This window comes from Balaenoptera physalus (genome assembly GCF_965194825.1).
Source record: "Balaenoptera physalus genome assembly, chromosome: 7".
Classification (NCBI taxonomy): Eukaryota; Metazoa; Chordata; class Mammalia; order Artiodactyla; family Balaenopteridae; genus Balaenoptera; species Balaenoptera physalus.
Window position 1 is genome coordinate 47,844,020 of NC_138886.1, and position 19,019 is coordinate 47,863,038.

General features: G+C 44.9%; 1 protein-coding gene and 1 long non-coding RNA gene across 7 annotated transcripts in view; one reads left to right on the forward strand and one right to left on the reverse strand.

The window, feature by feature from the left end:
* Nucleotides 1-11,221: 11,221 nt before the first annotated feature.
* LOC309665018 lies at nucleotides 11,222-14,482 on the reverse strand. The gene is made up of 2 exons (XR_014266160.1): nucleotides 12,572-14,482; nucleotides 11,222-12,203 (listed from the first exon to the last, which is right to left on the reverse strand). It is a non-coding gene; the product is annotated as an uncharacterized lncRNA (long non-coding RNA).
* Nucleotides 14,483-17,427: 2,945 nt separating this feature from the next.
* CEMIP2 (cell migration inducing hyaluronidase 2) overlaps nucleotides 17,428-19,019 on the forward strand; it is a 78,753-nt gene continuing 77,161 nt past the window's right edge. For 3 of the 6 annotated variants that reach the window (XM_082470835.1, XM_082470834.1, XM_082470839.1), the window contains exon 1: nucleotides 18,059-18,578. The gene's annotated coding sequence lies outside the window, so the exon portion shown is untranslated. The other 3 variants (XM_082470836.1, XM_082470838.1, XM_082470837.1) reach the window with 3 other exon arrangements.

Genomic DNA, 19,019 nt, shown 5'->3' on the forward strand with positions numbered 1-19,019 from the left:
TTTTAATTTCATTTATTGTGTTGCTCATCATTGTTTGTTTGCTCTTCAGTTCTTCTAGGTCCTTGTTAAACATTTCTTGTATTTTCTCCATTCTATTTCCAAGATTTTGGATCATCTTTACTTTCATTACTCTGAATTCTTTTTCAGGGAGATGCCCTATTTCCTATTCATTTGTTTGGTCTGGTGAGTTTTTACCTTGGTCCTTCATCTGCTGCATATTTCTCTGTGTTCTCATTTTGTTTAATTTACTGTGTTTGGGGTCTCCTTTTCACAGGCTGCAGGTTCATAGTTTCTGTTGTTTTTGGTGTCTTCCCCCAGTAGGTGAGGTTGGTTCAGTGGCTTGTGTAGGCTTCCTGGTGGAGGGGACTGGTGCCTGTGTTCTGGTGGGTGGAGCTGGGTCTTGTCCTTCTGGTGGGCAGGGCTGCATCCGGTGGTATGTTTTGAGGTGTCTGTGAACTTAGTATGGCTTTAGGCAGCCTCTCTGCTAATGGGTGGGGTTGTGTTCCTGTCTTGCTAGTTGTTTGGCATGGGGCGTCCAGCATTGGAGCTTACTGGCCGTGGGGTGGAGCTGGGTCTTAGTGTTGAGAAGCAGATCTCTGGGAGAGCTCTTGCCTATTGATATTACGTGGGGCCAGGAGTTGTCTGGTGGACCAATGTCCTGGACTTGGTTCTCCCACATAAGAGGCTCAGGCCTGACACCCGGCTGGAGCACAGAGTCCCTGCCAGCCACATGGCTCGGAAGAAAAGGAAGAAAAAAAAAAAAGAACGGATAGAACCCCAAACCAAATGGTAAAAGCAAAACTAAACAGACAAAGTCACACAAAGAAACATACACACACACACTCATAAAAAGAAAACAAACAAACAAAAAACCAAACAGAACCCTTGGACAAATGGTAAAAGCAAACCTAAACAGACAAAATCACACAAAGAAAGATACACATACACACTCACAAAAAGAGAAAAAAGGAAAAAAATTTTAAATTAAAAATAAATAAATAAATAATAAAAAGGAAGAGAGCAACCAAACCAATAAACAAATCCACCAATGATAACAAGCACTAAAAACTAAACTAAGATAAACATAAAAATCAGAAACAAATCAGATGCAGAATGCAAACCCCAAATCTACAGTTGCTCCCAAAGTCCACTGCCTCAATTTTGGGAGCATTTGTTGTCGAGTCAGGTATTCCACAGATGCAGGGTACATCAAGCTCCTGAGGCTGCACAGAGAAATTTCCCTTTCTCTTCTTTGTTCACACAGCTCCTGGGGTTCAGCTTTGGTTTTGGCCCCACCTCTGCGTGTAGGTCGCCCTCAGGTGTCTGTTCCCCGCCTAGACAGGAGGGGGTTAAAGCAGCGGCTGATTTGGGCTCTCTTGCTCATTCAGGCTGGGGAGAGGGAGGGGTATGGTAGTCATAATTGGAATGTGGGGTGAGCCTGGGGTGGCAGAGGCTGATGTGACATTGCAGCAGCCTGAGGCACACTGTGTGTTCTCCTGGGGAAGTTGTCCCTGGATCTCCAGACCCTGGCAGTGGCAGGCTGCACAGGCTCCTGGAGGGTGTGTGTGTGTGTGTGTGTGTGTGGATAGTGACCTGTGCTTGCACACAGGATTCTTGGTGGCAGCGGCAGCAGCGTTAACGTTTCATGCCCGTCCCTGGGGTCCAAGCTGATAGGCACGGCTTGCGCCCGTCTCTGAAGCTTGCTTAGGCGATGCTCTGCCTTATGTGGGCACACGGGGAAGGAATCCCCTCTCCTCACGCACCCCAAAACAGTGGTCTCTTGCCTCTTAGGCAGGTCCAGACTTTTTCCCTGACTCCCTACCGGCTAGCTGTGGCACACTAGCCCCCTTCAGGCTGTGTTCACACAAGTAACCCCAGTCCTCTTCCTGGGGTCTGACCTCCAAAGCCTGAGTCTCAGCTCCCAGTCCCCACCTGCCCCGGTGGGTGAGCAGACAAGCCTCTCGGGCTGGTGAGTTCTGGTCGGCACCAATCCTCTGTGCGGGAATCTCTCCGCTTTGCCCTCTGCACCCCTGTTGCTGCGCTCTCCTCCGTGGCTGTAAAGCTTCCGCCCCACCCACCCCCTGTCCCCAGCAGTGAAGGGGCTTCCTAGTGTGTGGAAACCTTTCCTCCTTCACAGCTCCCTCCCAGAGTTGCAGGTCCTATTCCTATTCTTTTGTCTCTGTTTTTTCTTTTTTCTTTTGCCCTACCCAGGTACGTGGGGATATTCTTGCCTTTTGGGAAGTCTGCGGTCTTCTGCCTACGTTCAGTAGGTGTTCTGTAAGAGTTGTTCCACATGTAGATGTATTTCTGATATATTTGTGGGGAGGAAGAGGAGGTCTTACTCCTCCTCCATCTTGAAGGTCTCCCTTATTTTCAAATGATTCAGAGAAAATACATTTAACTGTGTAGATAGAGAGATGAGCAAATGTGGGAAAGTGTTAACAATTGATGAACGTAAGTGAGGAATACACAGGAGTTCCTAATATTCTTGCAGCTCCTGTAAGTTTGAAATGATTTCAAAATGAAAAGCAAAAAGCAAAAACAAAAAACAAAAAACTTTAGAGCATCTTTTTTTTTTTTTCTTTTCTGAGAATCTTTTTCACAGTCTTTGTATTGGGCTCCCATTTGTAATCTGGAGTGATGCACGGTGGAATGTGACCAAAGACAGTTATAGCTGTAAAACTGCAGTTAAATGTGAGGTCAGGCCTTTTCCTCCATTTATGTGTCACAAAATTTTTTATACACTGAAAGGGAGCCAAGGAAAAGGTAAAAATACAAAACAATTTTTAAAAAGACAAAGATGTTTACATGTAAAACGAAGAATGAGTCACTGTTTTCCTCAACAGTTTTTCTTTAACTTACTGTGAAAATTTAAGTCCATAGAAAAATAGAATTAGTGAAATAAACACCTATAAATCCATAACCTAGAGTGAACAACTGTCAGTATACTGTCACATATGCTTCATTATTATTTTTTGTTAACTTTTTGAAAGATGTCATGACATTTCATGCCTAATCCTTCAGTGGGAAGCTCTAAAGATAAGAAAAATGTTCTTTATAACTACACCATTAACACGCCTAAGAAAATTAGCAATAAATGTCACCTAATTTCTAGTCCATATTCAAATTTTCCCATTTACTCCCAAATGTGTCTTTCACTGATTCGTTCAAATCAGAATCCAATCAAGGACCACACATTACACTTGCTTATTGTGTATTTTAAGTCTCTTTTAATCTATAACTGTTTCCCTCCTTGCTCTGGGTTGTAACTTTTTTCCTCTTCTGTCCAGCAAATATAATCTTGGTGGGGGGGGTGTTAAATAAGGAGTTTGAATAAGGCTGAGTCTTTGTATACAATCTGGGCTAGTCATACCAAAGTATTGAATTTTAAAAAATATTTATTTATTTTATTATTTATTTAATTAATTTATTTAGGTTGCGCCGGGTCTTAGTTGCGGCATGCGGACTCTCAGTTGCAGCATGCATGCGGGATCTAGTTCCCCCACCAGGGATCAAACCCAGGCCCCCTCCACTGGGAGCATGGAGTCTTACCCACTGGACCACCAGGGAAGTCCCCAGAAGTATTTAATTAAAAAAAAATAGGTGATGTTTTTATTTCTTAGAGACAAACTGAATACTGTTTTGAATAGTATTTACAGGCTCCTTGAACCCCACTTTTCTCATCTATATAATGGGTATGATAATCCTTGTCATGTCTATTCCATAGGTGTGTCATGAGGATCAAACAAGACTGAGTTTGTGAAAGCATTCTTTTCACTAGCATGCACATGTAAGTCAGCATTATTATTATCATTTTCTCCAGCAGAATGGCTTTTTAACTTGAGAGTTAGCATGAGACATAAGTCTAAATGCTGCCACAGGCAGAGGGGAACAAAGGGAGAAAAGTTCTGTTATGACCAATTAATCCTCCTGTTCCCTTATCCCTTCAGAATCCAAACCCCAAACCTAAGTCCATGCAAATAACTTTTCAAACCATAGTTTCAAATATGCCCCCCTCCAAACAGCCTGAGCCTTGTATAAGCAGCCGGCAGACGAGGCCTGGGGCCGGAAGAAAGGCCCGAGGCCCGGGGCAGGCAGAGCTCCATGACCAGCTGAAACGTGTGGGCACAAACCACCTGCCCTCTCACCTACTCTCTTTCCGCCCTGCGTGCGTCATTGCCCCTCAGCACAAGCCGGAACCACAGCGCTGCTGACAGTGTTATTTCCTGTGTGAATGAAAGTGCAAAAGGATGCAAGGATGACTGGTCGTCCTGTCACACGGGTAGCATCTAGGGTCTGGCTTTAGGAAACATCCTTGGTTCACTGTCCTGCCTCGTAAAGCCAAGTGTTTTTTAGGCTTGAGCCAGAGTGATTGAAGTGCTCTTCCGAGCTTGGGAGATAGAGGCTGCCTTTGGCCGCACCACGTGTGGGCGTATACTGCTTCCCGTTTTAAATTTGTCTCTTCTGTCTATCCAGGTTGAATCCCTTTAGCTGTTCACACCGTACTAAGATTAGGAGCTCTTGGGATCTCTGTGCTGGAAGGAACGTCAAGGTCATTGATGCCAGCACCCACTCAGTTAATAGTCAAATGTCCTTCATACTCTTGCTTATGTACACTCAGTGAAGTGGTTAAGAGCAAGACTCCCTGGGTTCAAACTCCTGGCACCTACTAGTTGTATAATCTCACACAAATTACTTAGCTGCTCTGTCTTAGTTCCCTTACCTATAAAGTGTGGATAATAATAGTATTTACCCAGGGTTCTTGTATGAAGATCAGCAGAATGTATCTATATCTATATATCTCTGTCTTCGTATCTATCTATATCTATATCTATATCTATATCTATATCTATATCTATATCTATATCTATATCTATATCTATATCTATATCTATATCTATCCGTAAAACACACACAGCAGTTCCTGGCTCATAGGAAGCATTATATGTGTTGCAATTTTCATGTACCTGTCCAGCCTCTGCATAAACAGCTCCACGGATGGAGAACTCTCTAGCTCATGAAGCAAGCCATTTAATCGTTGGTCTATTCCAACTATCATGTACAAGCTCCTTATATTGTGGGAGGAGGAAGAGAAAGGAAGTGCCAAAAATATACTGGGTCCTATGGTAGATTTTTTGCATATATTGTGTTGTTACCCTGTGGAATTATTTATTCTCATTTTATTGATTAACGTGTGACAAAACTGAAGCACAGAGGATTTGAGAAATTTGCCCAGAGTCAAACAATGATTAAATGATCCTGTCAGAATTTGAACTTGGGCCTCTTAGGCTCCAGTATCTTTAATTATTGGAAGGTAACTGCCCTTTTCCCATTGAGACTTTGGTTTTTCACAGTGGTTGGCACATAGTAAGTTCTCAAATGATAGGGATTATTATTGTTAATTTCTATTAATGCTTTATACGTTTGAACCATTCTTTCCCTCTTTTTTTTTTTTTTTTTTCCTTGCTGAGGTAGGCTGCTTACAACATTCTTCTTCACTAGGTTTTACCTGTATAAAATATCAGTAGCACAGTCTTGCCCCTGGTCACCTGCGTTCACAAAGACAATGACTCACCAGGTAGAGAAATACTTGACAAGAATCCCTTTTCAAGTTACTTTCTCCTGTAGTACAGAAAGTTTTAAGGTCAGAAGTCAGTCCCCTAGTAGTTCTGAGAAGAACTTCTCTTTCTGCATTTTCACTAGGGTCATTTTTCTTCCTGAAGACTCAGCTAGAATAATTAGGTACCAATAGGCATTTATTCTAACTCTCCATCAGCTGCTTAGCTGTAGCCTCTTCTTACACATGGCCAGGATGGAGTGCTCCTGAGGCAGCCTGTTTCATTTTGGATAACTCTTATTATTTAATTCATTTATTTATTCAACAAATATTTATTGAGAGCTGAGAGCTGTTGGCAACCACTGAGCTAGGGACTAGGGATACAATGGAAAGTAAAAACAGCGATTTCTTCATAAGACTGGACTATATTCTGCATCCCTTGACTTTCTACCTATTGATATATCACTTCTGCCCTCTGGAGTAACAGAACAAGGTTAATTTCTGGTCCTCACAATAATCCTTCACATACTTGAAGATGGTTTTCCAGTTGCCTGTGTAACTAAGATTTTTTTCTCCAAGCTTTCTTTGTAAAGATACTACTTTCTTTAATATTGGCAGATGACCTAAAGGTGATGAAAAAAAGTGGGTCTTATTTACTTTCTCCTAGCCTCAGTTTCCTTATTTGTGAAATGAAGATAATATATCCACAACAGGTGACTGAAATTTTTTTTAGTCTTTATTTATTTATTTATTTTTAACATCTTTATTGGAGTATAATTGCTTTACAATGGTGTGTTAGTTTCTGCTGTATAACAAAGTGGATCAGCTATACATATATATACATCCCCATATCTCCTCCCTCTTGCGTCTCCCTCCCACCCTCCCTATCCCACCCTCTAGGTGGTCACAAAACACCGAGCTGATCTCCCTGTGCTATGTGGCTGCTTCCCACTAGCTATCTATTTTACATTTGGTAGTGTATATATGTCCATGCCACTCTCTCACTTCATCCCCGCTTACCCTTCCCCGTCCCCATGTCCTCAAGTCCATTCTCTATGTCTGTGTCTTTATTCCTTTCTTGCCCCTAGGTTCTTCAGAACCATTTTTTTTTTTTAGATTCCATATATACGTGTTAACATACTGTATTTGTTTTTCTCTTTCTGACTTACTACACTCTGTATGACAGCCTCCAGGTCCATCCACCTCATTACAAATAACTCAATTTCGTTTCTTTTTATGGCTGAGTAATAATCCATTGTATATATGTGCCACATCTTCTTTATCCATTCATCTTTCGATGGACACTTAGGTTGTTCCATGTCCTGGATATTGTGAATAGAGCTGCAATGAACATTGTGGTACATGACTCTTTTTGTTTTTTTTTTTAAGTTTTATTTATTTATTTATTTTTGGCTGCATTGGGTCTTTGTTGGTGCATGTGGGCTTTCTCTCTAGTTGTGGCGAGCGGGGGCTACTCTTTGTTGAAGTGCATGGGCTTCTCATTGCGGTGGCTTCTCTTGTTGCGGAGCACAGGCCCTAGGTGCACGGGCTTAAGTAGTTGTGGCACATGGGCTCAGTAGTTGTGGCTCGCGGGCTCTAGAGTGCAGGCTCAGTAGTTGTGGCGCACGGGCTTAGTTGCTCCGTGGCATGTGGGATCTTCCTGGACCAGGGCTCAGATCCGTGTCTCCTGCACTGGCAGGCAGATTCTTAAGCACTGCGCTACCAGAGAAGCCCACGTGACTCTTTTTGAATTATGGTTTTCTCAGGATATATGCCCAGTAGTGGGATTGCTGGATCATATGGTAGCTCTATTTTTAATTTTTTAAGGAACCTCCATACTGTTCTCCATAGTGGCTGTATCAATTTACATTCCTACCAACAGTGCAAGAGGGTTCCCTTTTCTCCACACCCTCTCCAGCATTTATTGTTTGTAGATTTTTTGATGATGGCCATTCTGACTGGTGTGAGGTGATACCTCATTGTAGTTTTGATTTGCATTTCTCTAATGATTAGTGATGTTGAGCATCCTTTCATGCGTTTGTTGGCAATCTGTATGTCTTCTCTGGAGAAATGCAGGTGACTGAAATTTTGAGATATTGTGTTACTTATCTGAAATAGAGTAAGTATGTGTGTGTATTAGTCCATAATAATAGCATTAAATAACTTTAACTGTATGCCTATATGTACCAGGTACTCTTCTAAATGCCTCACATTTATTATCTCATTTACTGTCATAACAGCTCTGTGAGGGGGGGGGTAGGTGATTATTCCTATTTTACAGATAAGGAAACAGGCACAGAGAGCTTAAGTAACTTGTCCAAAGTCAAACAGCAAGTAAGTGATATTGCTAAGGATCTGAAACAGTGTGACTCCAGACCCTTGTTTAAGGGTCCCTGGTTGGTAGCCGTTTTTATATCAGGAGGGACTGAGAGAGGGACAGGAGTTGAATGGTCCAGAAGGTGAAGTGGAGCTGAGACTGAACTTGGAACCTGATTTTTGACCTGTGGTATCATCTGGTATTTTAAATAATTGCCTACAGTTTGAAATTCAGTCTCTCGGGTTCACAGTCTAGCCTCAAAGGAGGCTCCCTTCTTCCCTGATTGCAGCAATCCATCCATTCAGCCCCCTTCTCACGTGTGCTGGTTCCCTCTGTACCCCATTGTGTGGTTCTTGGCAGCAAATGGTACTTTTCTTTCCTCAGCACATCATTTGTTAGTTTCTTGCACTGGTTCAAATTGAAGCTTACAAACGTATTTTTTCACTTAAGTGTGCTTTTTTGGTATAGCTTGGTTTTTAGCTATTTTACCATTCCTAAATCAGTCTGCTAAACTGGGAACCCATAGTTTCAACTAAAAATCACAAACAAAAGGATAATTTCCTTAATACTTATAGAGCTTTTACAAATTAATGAGAATAAGGAAAACAGCCCAGGAGAAAAATGAGCAAAGGATGTGAACAGACAAGTTGCAGAAAAGGAACTACAAATAGCTCTTGTATGTGTGTACTAATCCTTGGTTATTATTAATCCTTGGTTAACATTAAATATATGTTAAAGTTATGACATTTTTCCTATGGTAAAGATGGTACATATTTCTATCTATGTCTATATTTATATCTACATATATCTGGTAATATATATTGCTGGTGAGGTAATAGGAAAATAGGTATTCTCATACATTGCTCTTGGAAAAATACATTGGCATAGCTTCTATGAAAAACTGTTTGACAATTACCTATCAAAATCATAAATGCATGTACCCTTGTTTAGGTCACAGTTTCTCAACTTGGGCATTATTGACATGTTGGGCCAGATAATTCTTACTCTGTGCATTTCAGGATGTTTAGCAGCAGGCCTGGCCTCTACCCACTGGATGCCCTGTAGTACCTCTCCCTCCAGTGTGGCAACCAAAATTGCTTCCAGATGTTGCCAAATATCTATAGGGGACAAAATTCCCCTTAGTCAAGAACCACTGGTTGAGGTTTTTATTTTATTACCGCATAACAACAAACTTAATGGCTTAAAATAACAACTGTTTGATTTGCTCATGATTCTGAAATCTGGATTGGGCTCAGCTGGGCAGTTCCTCTGCTGTTCTTGCCAGTGGTCACTCATATGGCTGCATGTATTTGGTGTGGCAGGTGGGGCTGACCTCAGCTGGGATACTGAGATGGCTGGCTCTTCTCTCTCTAAGATCACCTCTGGTCCTCTTTCCCTACACATGGTCTCTCGGTATAAAGAGAAGGTGAAGGTTCAACACTCTCTCTATGTGGTTTCTCCAGCAGGATAGACAGATTTTTACTTGGCAGCTCAGGGATACCAAGGACACAAAAGTGAAAGCTGCCAGGCCTTCTTAAAACTGTTGCTTATGTTCAGCTAAGCAGTTTTCTACATTTCTATATAAAGTGAAGAATCTGTCCAGAAAATTCTTGGACCTTAATGACTACTTTTGATTTATTTTGTATCTGGATAAGGCCAGTCCAAGGAGAAATTATGCAAAAAGTTTGCCATTGGCCTCTCCTGAGTCCATAATATTCCAAGCCTAGATTCTCTGCTCCGTAAGGTCCTTCCTTTTTCACCATTATAACTCATCTTCCTTCTGAAATGTCTGTTCTTAGGGTTAACATCCTGTAGACCTCAGTTTAACTATCACTTCCTGTGTTCAGTTGACCCTGAACAACTTGGAGGTTACAGGTGCTCACCCTACATGCAGTTGAAAATTCTGGTATAACTTTGCAGTTGACCCTCAGTATGCCAAGGTTCCACATCCGTAGATTCAACCAATCTTGGATCATGTAGTACTGCAGTATGTATTTATTGAAAAAAAAAAATCCACCTATAACTGGATCCACGCAGTTTAAACCTGTGTCGTTCCAAGGTTCATTGTATTCTGTGACCGTATTATCTTAAATACCTCCTCCCCTACCCGACCTCCAACAACTTGTGAAGCGCTTTTGAAGCCTCTTCTAACATCACTTTTCCATTGTTGCGTTGGCCAAAGCAAGTCACATGGCCAAGTTCAGAGTCATCATGCGAGGGGACCTCCAAGGACAAGAATACTGGGAGGTGTGGTTCATTGAGGACTTTCGATGTAACTTCTATACCACTCATTATTCATAATTTTGTTTATCTCCTTTAGAGAGTTTATCATAACCTATATTATCATTTGCTTATTGATTTACTTGTCTGTTTCCTTCTATTAGTGAGAGGAATATGTACTGAAGTGCATTGGTGTCTGATACCTTGTTCACTTCCAGAATCTGTCAGTGTTTGGCACATAGGCCAATAATAAGTATTTGTTGAATAAATAACTGAGCTCTGAGTTTTCTAAGCTATGTTCAGCTCATTTTACAAAAGACCCTGTGGTGATGTGACCAGGGAGTGGGTTGAAATTCCTTCTTCCATTTTTAAGCACCTTGTACATTTTAACAGTGGTTTTCTGAAGACAATTCCTCAGTTTAAAGGTGTGGTAAATTCTTACATCTGAATGGAACATAAAATCAGATTTTTCTACTTCTGTCATTTTCGTCATTCTTCCATTGTACTCTTAGAAACTTGGGGTATATTTGATGACTTTTGTTAGTTTATACTATTTCAAGTAATCTTTTTAAATTAATTAATTAATTTATTTTTGGCTGCATTAGGTCTTCGTTTCTGCATGCAGGCTTTTCTTTAGTTGCGTCATGCGGGGACTACTCTTCCTTGCGGTGGCTTCTCTTGTTGTGGAGCATGGGCTCTAGGTGCGCGGGGTTCAGTAGTTGTGGCACGTGGGCTCAGTAGTTGTGGCTTGTGGGCTCTAGAGTGCAGGCTCAGTAGTTGTGGCGCACGGGCTTAGTTGCTCCTCAGCATGTGGGATCTTCCCGGACCAGGGCTTAAACCCGTGTCCCCTGCATTGGCAGGCGGATTCTTAACCACTGCGCCACCAGGGAAGCCCTCAAGTAATCTTGATTATTTCGAAATAGTCTCATTCATTTCTTTAGCGAGGAATGTAGAAATGTTACAAAAGGGATTTGTGGAATTGAGCTGGACTGATGGTAACTTCTGGCAAGTTGTTAACTGTGAATTTTCAAATCACTGGTGATTTCAAGTTTCCTGAAGAGGTCTTTTGTCCTCCAGGTGGCCCTGAGACTACAGGGATTTTTTTTTTTCTTGTAGTTTACTTAGTCTTTTTTTTTCTTTTTTTTAAAATTAATTTATTTATTTATGGCTGTGTTGGGTCTTCATTTCTGTGCGAGGGCTTTCTCTAGTTGCGGCGAGCGGGGGCCACTCTTCATCGCGGCGCACGGGCCTCTCACTATTGCGGCCTCTCTTGTTGCGGAGAACAGGCTCCAGACGCGCAGGCTCAGCAATTGTGGCTCACGGGCCCAGTTGCTCCGCGGCATGTGGGATCTTCCCAGACCAGGGCTCGAACACGTGTCCCCTGCATTGGCAGGCAGATTCTCAACCACTGCGCCACCAGGGAAGCCCTACTTAGTCTTTAATAATAACTATGGAAAATGCAGAGAGCTTTTATGCAATATACTTTGGGGAATTTGACAGCTATAAATTTATGCAGATAAGGTGCTCCTAATCTTGCTTTTTCTTTCTAATTATGCTCCTTTGAAGAGTTCACAGGATTCTTAATCTTTCAAAATAGAGTGGGTTTATGCTTCTTTGCTGGTTGCCTGGGAGGAAGGAACAGGAAAGAAGGGATAAAACCCAGGAGATAATGCATGATTTCAGGATACTGGCATTATTTCAAATTAAAATCTATGTACATAACCAGCTTTCTCAATTCTTATACAAATTCACTCTTTAAAATCTATCAGTACACATCTATGTGTGAATATAATTAAAAGATGCTACATTTCTCATATGTGTTTTTTCAGTTTACATATATCTTGCAATCCCCATACAGCAAACATAAGATAGTGGTGGCAATATTGTATATATCTTAGGCATCATAGAAGAAAATCTTAATCAAAACCAACAGTGGCAACTCTTGCAGTAGCAACTTCTTTCTAGCTGAGTGACCTCAGGCTGCTCATTTCTCTTCTTAGGAACATTAGGAAGTGTCCTCAATTGTGAAATAAGACGACTGGGGAAATGTCCCTTCTAGTTCTTGGGTTTGGGTGCCAGCAGCAGGCAATATCACTTATATAAAGATGCCTGGGGCTTCCCTGGTGGCGCAGTGGTTGAGAATCTGCCTGCCAATGCAGGGGACACGGGTTCGAGCCCTGGTCTGGGAAGATCCCACATGCCGTGGAACGACTAGGCCCGTGAGCCACAATTGCTGAGCCTGCGCGTCTGGAGCCTGTGCTCCCCAACAAGAGAGGCTGCGATAGTGAGAGGCCCGCGCACCGCGATGAAGAGTGGACCCCACTTGCCACAACTAGAGGAAGCCCTCGCACAGAAACGAAGACCCAACACAACCATAAATTAATTAATTAATTAATTAAAAAAAAAAAAAGAATAAAGAGACTTTATTTAAAAAAAATACTAGCTCCCTCCTTCTAAAAAAAAAAAAAAAAAGATGCCTGTAAAGGTCCTTAAAACAGAAAAATACTAAGGGTATGTAACTTAAGAGGGTTTTGTACAAAATTTGAAGGTAGAAATCAGGATGGGATATCACTTTTTTCAGAGTAAAATGTCAAGTTATTTAACAGGAAAAAGAAAAGACAGTGAATTCCTACTTAATTAACAGAATTTAGAGGCTTAAAATAAAATAAATAATTTTTTTCCTTTCTCTGAAATGACTGTGTCAGAATTTTAGCTATATCAGAATTGCTTACATCATACTTTAAAGCAAGTATCCAGAGAGTTGAACTGGAAATATGTACAGTCCTCATAACAAGCTGATGAAGTGTGAGAATGAGGTTAGCTGGATGGAAGGACACAAAGAAAGAAAAGATGGTTTTGTAGACACTCAGCTGTACCACAGCAGAGAAAGTTCACACTAACATTCTGTAATGTTATTGCACTGGGTCACTGGGGGGAAAGTTCCTCTAAGACTTTTAATTAATGTGAGGATGGCAAACAGCATATCAACACCTTCCTAGTGAAGCATTAATCACCTGGAGAATCATTTCCACACCCTCCACCAAATGTAACCGGGAGCAAGTATGAATAGAAAAACATGATTTAAAAACGATCTGTTCAGGGCTTCCTTGGTGGCGCAGTTGTTGAGAATCTGCCTGCCAATGCAGGGGACACGGGTTCGAGCCCTGGTCTGGGAGGATTCCCACATGCTGTGGAGCGACTTGGCACGTGAGCCACAATTGCTGAGCCTGCGCGTCTGGAGCCTGTGCTCCGCAACAAGAGAGGCCGCGATAGTGAGAGGCCCGCGCACCGCGATGAAGAGTGGCCCCCACTTGCCGCAAACAGAGAAAGCCCTCGCACAGAAACGAAGACTCAACACAGCCATAAATAAATAATAAATAAATAAATAAATAAAAATTTAAAAAAAAGAGCCTCCTGAATCATAAAGGAAAATTTCAGGTGAAACAAATTTAAAAAAATAAAAAATAAAAACGATCTGTTCAGACCCTCATAGAATGAAACACCATAGGAATTACTTTCTACAGCCTGGGGGAAAACAGAAGGGAAAGAGTCAAGTGAGGTTCTGTCTTAAAAGGGGGAGCTGGAAAACGCAAAGCAAGCAGAGGCACTAAAATGCTGAGCACGGAGGTGCACAAACTCTTTCCAAATCATGGTATTTTGTCCTCTGCCCTCTCTCGAAGGGCTCTGTGAACTCCTTTGTCATCCAGTCAGTAAGCAGTGTCACTTGACAACAGTGCTAGGCCCTGAGGATTTAAAAATGAATGAAGTTCACTTTTAATGAATGAATCTCTGAATCTTCAGGTCCCCAATTCACCAGCTGTGAGGGAGTGGGCAGGATGGAAATAGCTGGGTGTAAGACCTGTTTAATAATCACAGTGCAGTGTGGTAATGGTTGTAGTAGATGTGTGTGCAGAGCCATTGAAGCTGAGGAGAAGCCCCAAATGGTGACCCTAGAACGTTCACAGAGAGGGTGACATTTGATACAGCTCAGGGGATGAAAAGGACAGTGGCAAGTGTGGTAAAGGGTTGGGCCAGCCAAGGTACAGAATGGGAGAACTGGCATTTCAGAGAGATGGGGAAAGGGAAGCACATACAGAGCCAGAGAGGTTTGCAAGAATAAGACATGTTTGGAGTCTGGCTGTTGTTTCTCACCATTAAAAAGAAAATTTTAGTTTCCTTTAGGTAATGCTCATTGTATGTATCTCATGGCCTTCACCTCCAGCCTGGATCCAAAGAGCATTCAGTTTCCTATCCCCAGGTTGTGAGTGTAACCTGATATATTTTCCAATTTAGCGAATTACGGAGGGCTAAAGAAGAGATGACCTGAGGCACCCATAACGCAACTTGCTGAACATTTATGAGGTGTGCAGCTAAGGCCTTTAGAGCAGCGGTCCCCAACGTTTTTGGCATCAGGGACCGGTTTCATGGAAGATGATTTTTCCAGGGGAGGGGGGTGGAGTGGAGTGGGGTGGGGGGTGGTGGTGGGGATGATTCAGGCGGTAAGGCGAGGGATCGGGAGCGATGAAGCTTCGCTCGCTAGCCCGCCGCTCACCTCCTGCTATGCGGCCCGGTTCCTACCAGGCCGTGGACGTGGGGTTGGGGACCCCTACCTTACAGCATTACCGTATTTAATTCTTATAGTGACTCTGTGGGCTAAGTACTATTATTTTTCCCATTTTTAAATAAAGCAGCTGAGGCTTAGAGGCATCTTGTTCAAAGTTATATGGCAAGTGAGCTATGCACCCTGCTTCTAACCCAGGCAATCTGACAGAAGGGACTCAGGTCTTAGTCAGTGTGCTATCCTGCCTCAAAAATGTGAGCACTGCCACCACCAGGAATCAAAAAATATCCTATGAGCATCCCACCCAGCCTGGGGCTTTCCCTCCTCATATGGAAAAGACAGCACAATGGTGAGGGTGAGGGTGTCACCTACCGTGTGAGTGGGTGACGTGGAGTTCGCCAGCCAGATCTGCCTTCAAGGGAGGACATGCTGCTCAGCTCTGAGTGCTGTCGACAGCTGGCCCTCTCAGGGACTGCCTCAGTTGCTGAGTCACCTTCCCAAGGTCGTACTACTTCCCAGGATGTACCACATCCAATGACTAATTCAGGAAGCGATATAAAGGTCCAGCCACGTAGGCCCAAAACTCTGATGGGTCAGGCTAGCTGCAGGGCCTCTAGGGGAGGTCTGCGGAGCCTGTTGTTGGGTTTACACTGAAGCTCCACTTCTCCTTCTGTCCCATCCTACTTCCTGTCCCTCCCTCCACAGGTGTCAACCCCATGGGCATTCCTTAATGACCATCCCACCACTCTGTCTCAGAGCCTGCTTCCCTGGGGACCCAATTGGTGACAACATCAATTCCATTCTGTGACCTCTCACTTTGTCTCCTTTGTAACTTCCTTTCATGTTAGTTTCAAAACCATGCGCCTTTTTTTTTTTTTAAAGGACCTTTGATTTTCCATGTTCCAGACAAATATCTAAGAACAAAAGTTTTAAAATTCTCAAAGGTAGCTTACACAAAGATTCAGTCTCCCCCCCCCACTTTTTTGTTGTTATTGTTGTTGTTGTTAATAGAATTTATTTAGAGCTGTGTTAGGTTCACAACAAAAAGCAGAAGGTGCAGAGAGTTCCCCTATATCCCCTGCCCTTCTCCCACATGCACAGTCTCCCCTACTAGCAACATCCATTTGCTTTGGTTTTGGCAATAGATATAGGTTATGGAAGGAAGACCTCTTTCAAACCACAACTTTCATTAAAATAGTTTATGTGAACTTTTCATTGTTATTTTTGATGTTTGAGTTGTTGGCTGACTTTATTCCAATAGGCTCTTGCTGTGTGAACTTGGCAGGCTCCTTAAACTTTGAGTCCCAGTATCCTCATCTCTAAAATTGGAATAGTAATTATTGGGAGGATTAAATGAGATGTCCCAACTCTAATCAAAGTGCCTGGCACATAAAAAAGCTTCAGAAAATGGGCATTTTAACATAAAGTTGGCACTGCACAGGTCACAGGGTATATTTGTTTCCTCTGGCTGTTCTAACACATTACCACAGACTTGGTGGCTTAAGACAGGAGAAATTTATTCTCTGAGGCTCCTGGAGGCCAGAAGTCTGAAATCAAGGTGTGAGCAGGACTGCTGTCTCTCTGGAGGCTCTAGGGGAGAATCCTTTCTTGCCTCTTCCAGCTTCTGGTGGCTGCTGGCATTCCTTGACTGCATCACTCCAATCCCTGCCTTCCTGGACACATTGCCTTTTCCTCTCTGCCTTCCTTTTATAAGGGTACATGTGATTGCAGCTAGGGCCACCCTGAAAACCCAGGAAAATCTCCTCAACTCAAGATCCTTAATTTAATCTGCATAGGCCCTGTTTCTCTGTAAGGGGACATTTCCAGGTTCTAGTGATTAAGATCTGATATCTTAGGGGGACTATTTTTTAGCCTACCACACAGGGTCACACAGTTCCTGTCCTGTCCTTACAAGGCATGGTCCTGGACATCTCACCTTTAGATTACTAAAATAGTCCTTTGTTCCCCCCAGTTTGTGGTTCAAAACCATCTGCCTTATTTTAAGAACCTTCCTCCCTCTCCCAGAGGGGACAGTGGCTCCCAGAGTTGGGTGGTTTCTTTAAGGTCTCAGCACTAGACCGTGTTGCTATTTTAGAGGCATCTTTCCAAGGTTCTATTTAATTCCGGGATGCACTCTAGCACTGTTTCTCAAACTTGCATATTCCCAGCACCTCTAATTCCGTAGGTGGTGCGAGGTTTGGGAATCTAAAATTTTCAAAGTGCCCCAGAGGAATTTTATCAGCCAAGATTTAGAAACACTGACTCCAGCAAAGTCCTGAACCAAAACCCTCGAAACAGAGAATTCCCCTTCCCGCCTGCTGGGTGTGTCATGGTTACAGGACTGAGTTTTTATGAAAAGGGTGGAGAAAAAAGAAAAGAGCAACCCTGAAAACTGAACAATCTGTACAGTATTCCCTGAAAGAGCTCTCTAGCGGGAAAACTTCCAATTCCGGATTAAGTGGCGGATGGCGACAGCCTGGATTTGGCAGTCCTGCTGCTGTCACTAGCCCGGGACCTCGTAGGCCTGAGTGATAAAACCCCGGCCGCGCCCTCAGCGGGAGCCAAGCTTTGCCTCGGTGAGAGCAGCTCCAGCTGTGGTGGCGGCCAGGCTATTCCAGCCCTAGTGTGGGTGTCCATGGAGAGGTACAACGGAGTTGGGGTGGGCGGGGGAGTGGCCTGCAGCGCCACTCCTGCAAGTGGCAGCCACTCCAGAGTGGCGCGGGCAGGGGGCGTGGGGAGACGTAGGTATATTTATTCTGGCTTGAGAGCAGGATGCTGGGACCGCTCTACGCTGCCGGAGGAGCTGTCCTGAGTCGAGAGCAGGCTGTTCTCCCGGAAAGGCTAAGAAACCAGCGCCGGTGATTGGCCAGGTGGGGGCAGCCGTGATGCGGTGGCCGAACGCACAGGAAAATTTCGGGAGTTGTGGAAGTCCCTTTGGGGATGCTGGGGCACAGTTTGGCTCAGCCAGGAGCGATGAAGGGGCATGTCCAGCTCAGCCGTGAGATGTTGGGGCGCAAAGTCAGGCTCCCCCGGGAGGTGATAGGGGTATAATGTCCAGGTCAGCCTTGGAGTGATGGGGGGCGCAGTGTCAGGCTCAGCCGGGAAGTGATGAAGGTACAGAGTCAAGCTCAGCTGGGAGGTTATGGGGGCTCAGGGTTAGGCTCAACCTGGAGTTGATGGGTGCCGCAGCGTGGGGCGCTGCTTGGGGGGCCTGCTCCGGCAACCGGGCAGTCAGGTGCTGTTCCTGGGCGCCGCAGCGAGAGGCGCTGAGCGCCGGCGTTCGCAGCTCGCACTGAGCTGGGGCAGCGGGAGGAGCCCTGCGCGGTCACCGCCTCCTCCGGCCGCAGGCTCCTCCTCTCCCCCCGCCTTCTTCGTCTCGCCTGCCCGAGCGCCCAATCAGCAGCCCTCGGCCCCGCAGAGCCGGGTTGCTTGTCTGGGCGGCGGAGGCTGAGCGCGACCCAAGCGAGCCGCGGCGCCCGCCGACCAGGGACAGGCGGGACTCCCGGAACCCCGCTTTGCCCCGCGCGGCCGCCCCCTCTTCATTGTCGCGCGGACGCTTCGGCCCGAGCCGCCCGGGCCACGATTCTCCTCCTCTTCCTCTCGGAGGGGAAGGAACGGAGACGGCGGAGCAGCTGCTCCGGAGAGAGCGAGCCGAGGCCCTTGCCCCTGAGGCTCGGGACTGGAGGAGGAGGAGGCGGAGGCGGAGGGAAGTGCGCGTCATTCCCGGGAGGAGAGTTTCACCTCCAGGCAGAGGCTGCGGCTGCCAGTTGCGTAAAAGCGGCAGCGGCGGCGGGCCGGGGCTGGAGGGGCTCCCTGACCATGGAGGGACGATCCAGACCAGGGGACGCCAGGAGCTCGGCTCTGTCTCTTTGGACTGCTGTGTAGGCACCTGAATTAGCCGACGCTAAGCGGGGGAGGGGAAGGTAAGAAGCAACGGGGTCACCAGCACCCCCACCCCTCCGCCCTGCCTCTCTTGCTGCCCGCTGGGGGCCACTGCCAGGACGCGGACCATGGTCCTCCGCTCCTTCCCGGCTCCCGGCAGTCAGACATTGGGGCATTTCTATTGAAACGGCAGAATCCTCCCGCCTCCCACAGCACCCTCCCGCCCTCCCCCCAAGCGCCGCCTTTCTCCTCTTTGGATTAGGAGTAACAAGACTCCCCCGAGTAAGTCCTGTCCATAAGAAAGGGTCTTTGGGAACCACATCTTGATTTCTTTCTCTTCCTCGCTCTTTTCATTGCTTTTACGGGGAAGCAAACAATGGACCTTTGAAAGTCGGCGTGAACAGTCTGAAACTTTCTGGAGAGGGCTGGCTTGGGGGAATAAACCCCACAGGAAGCCGACTACAGTGAAAGGTTGGTGGAAT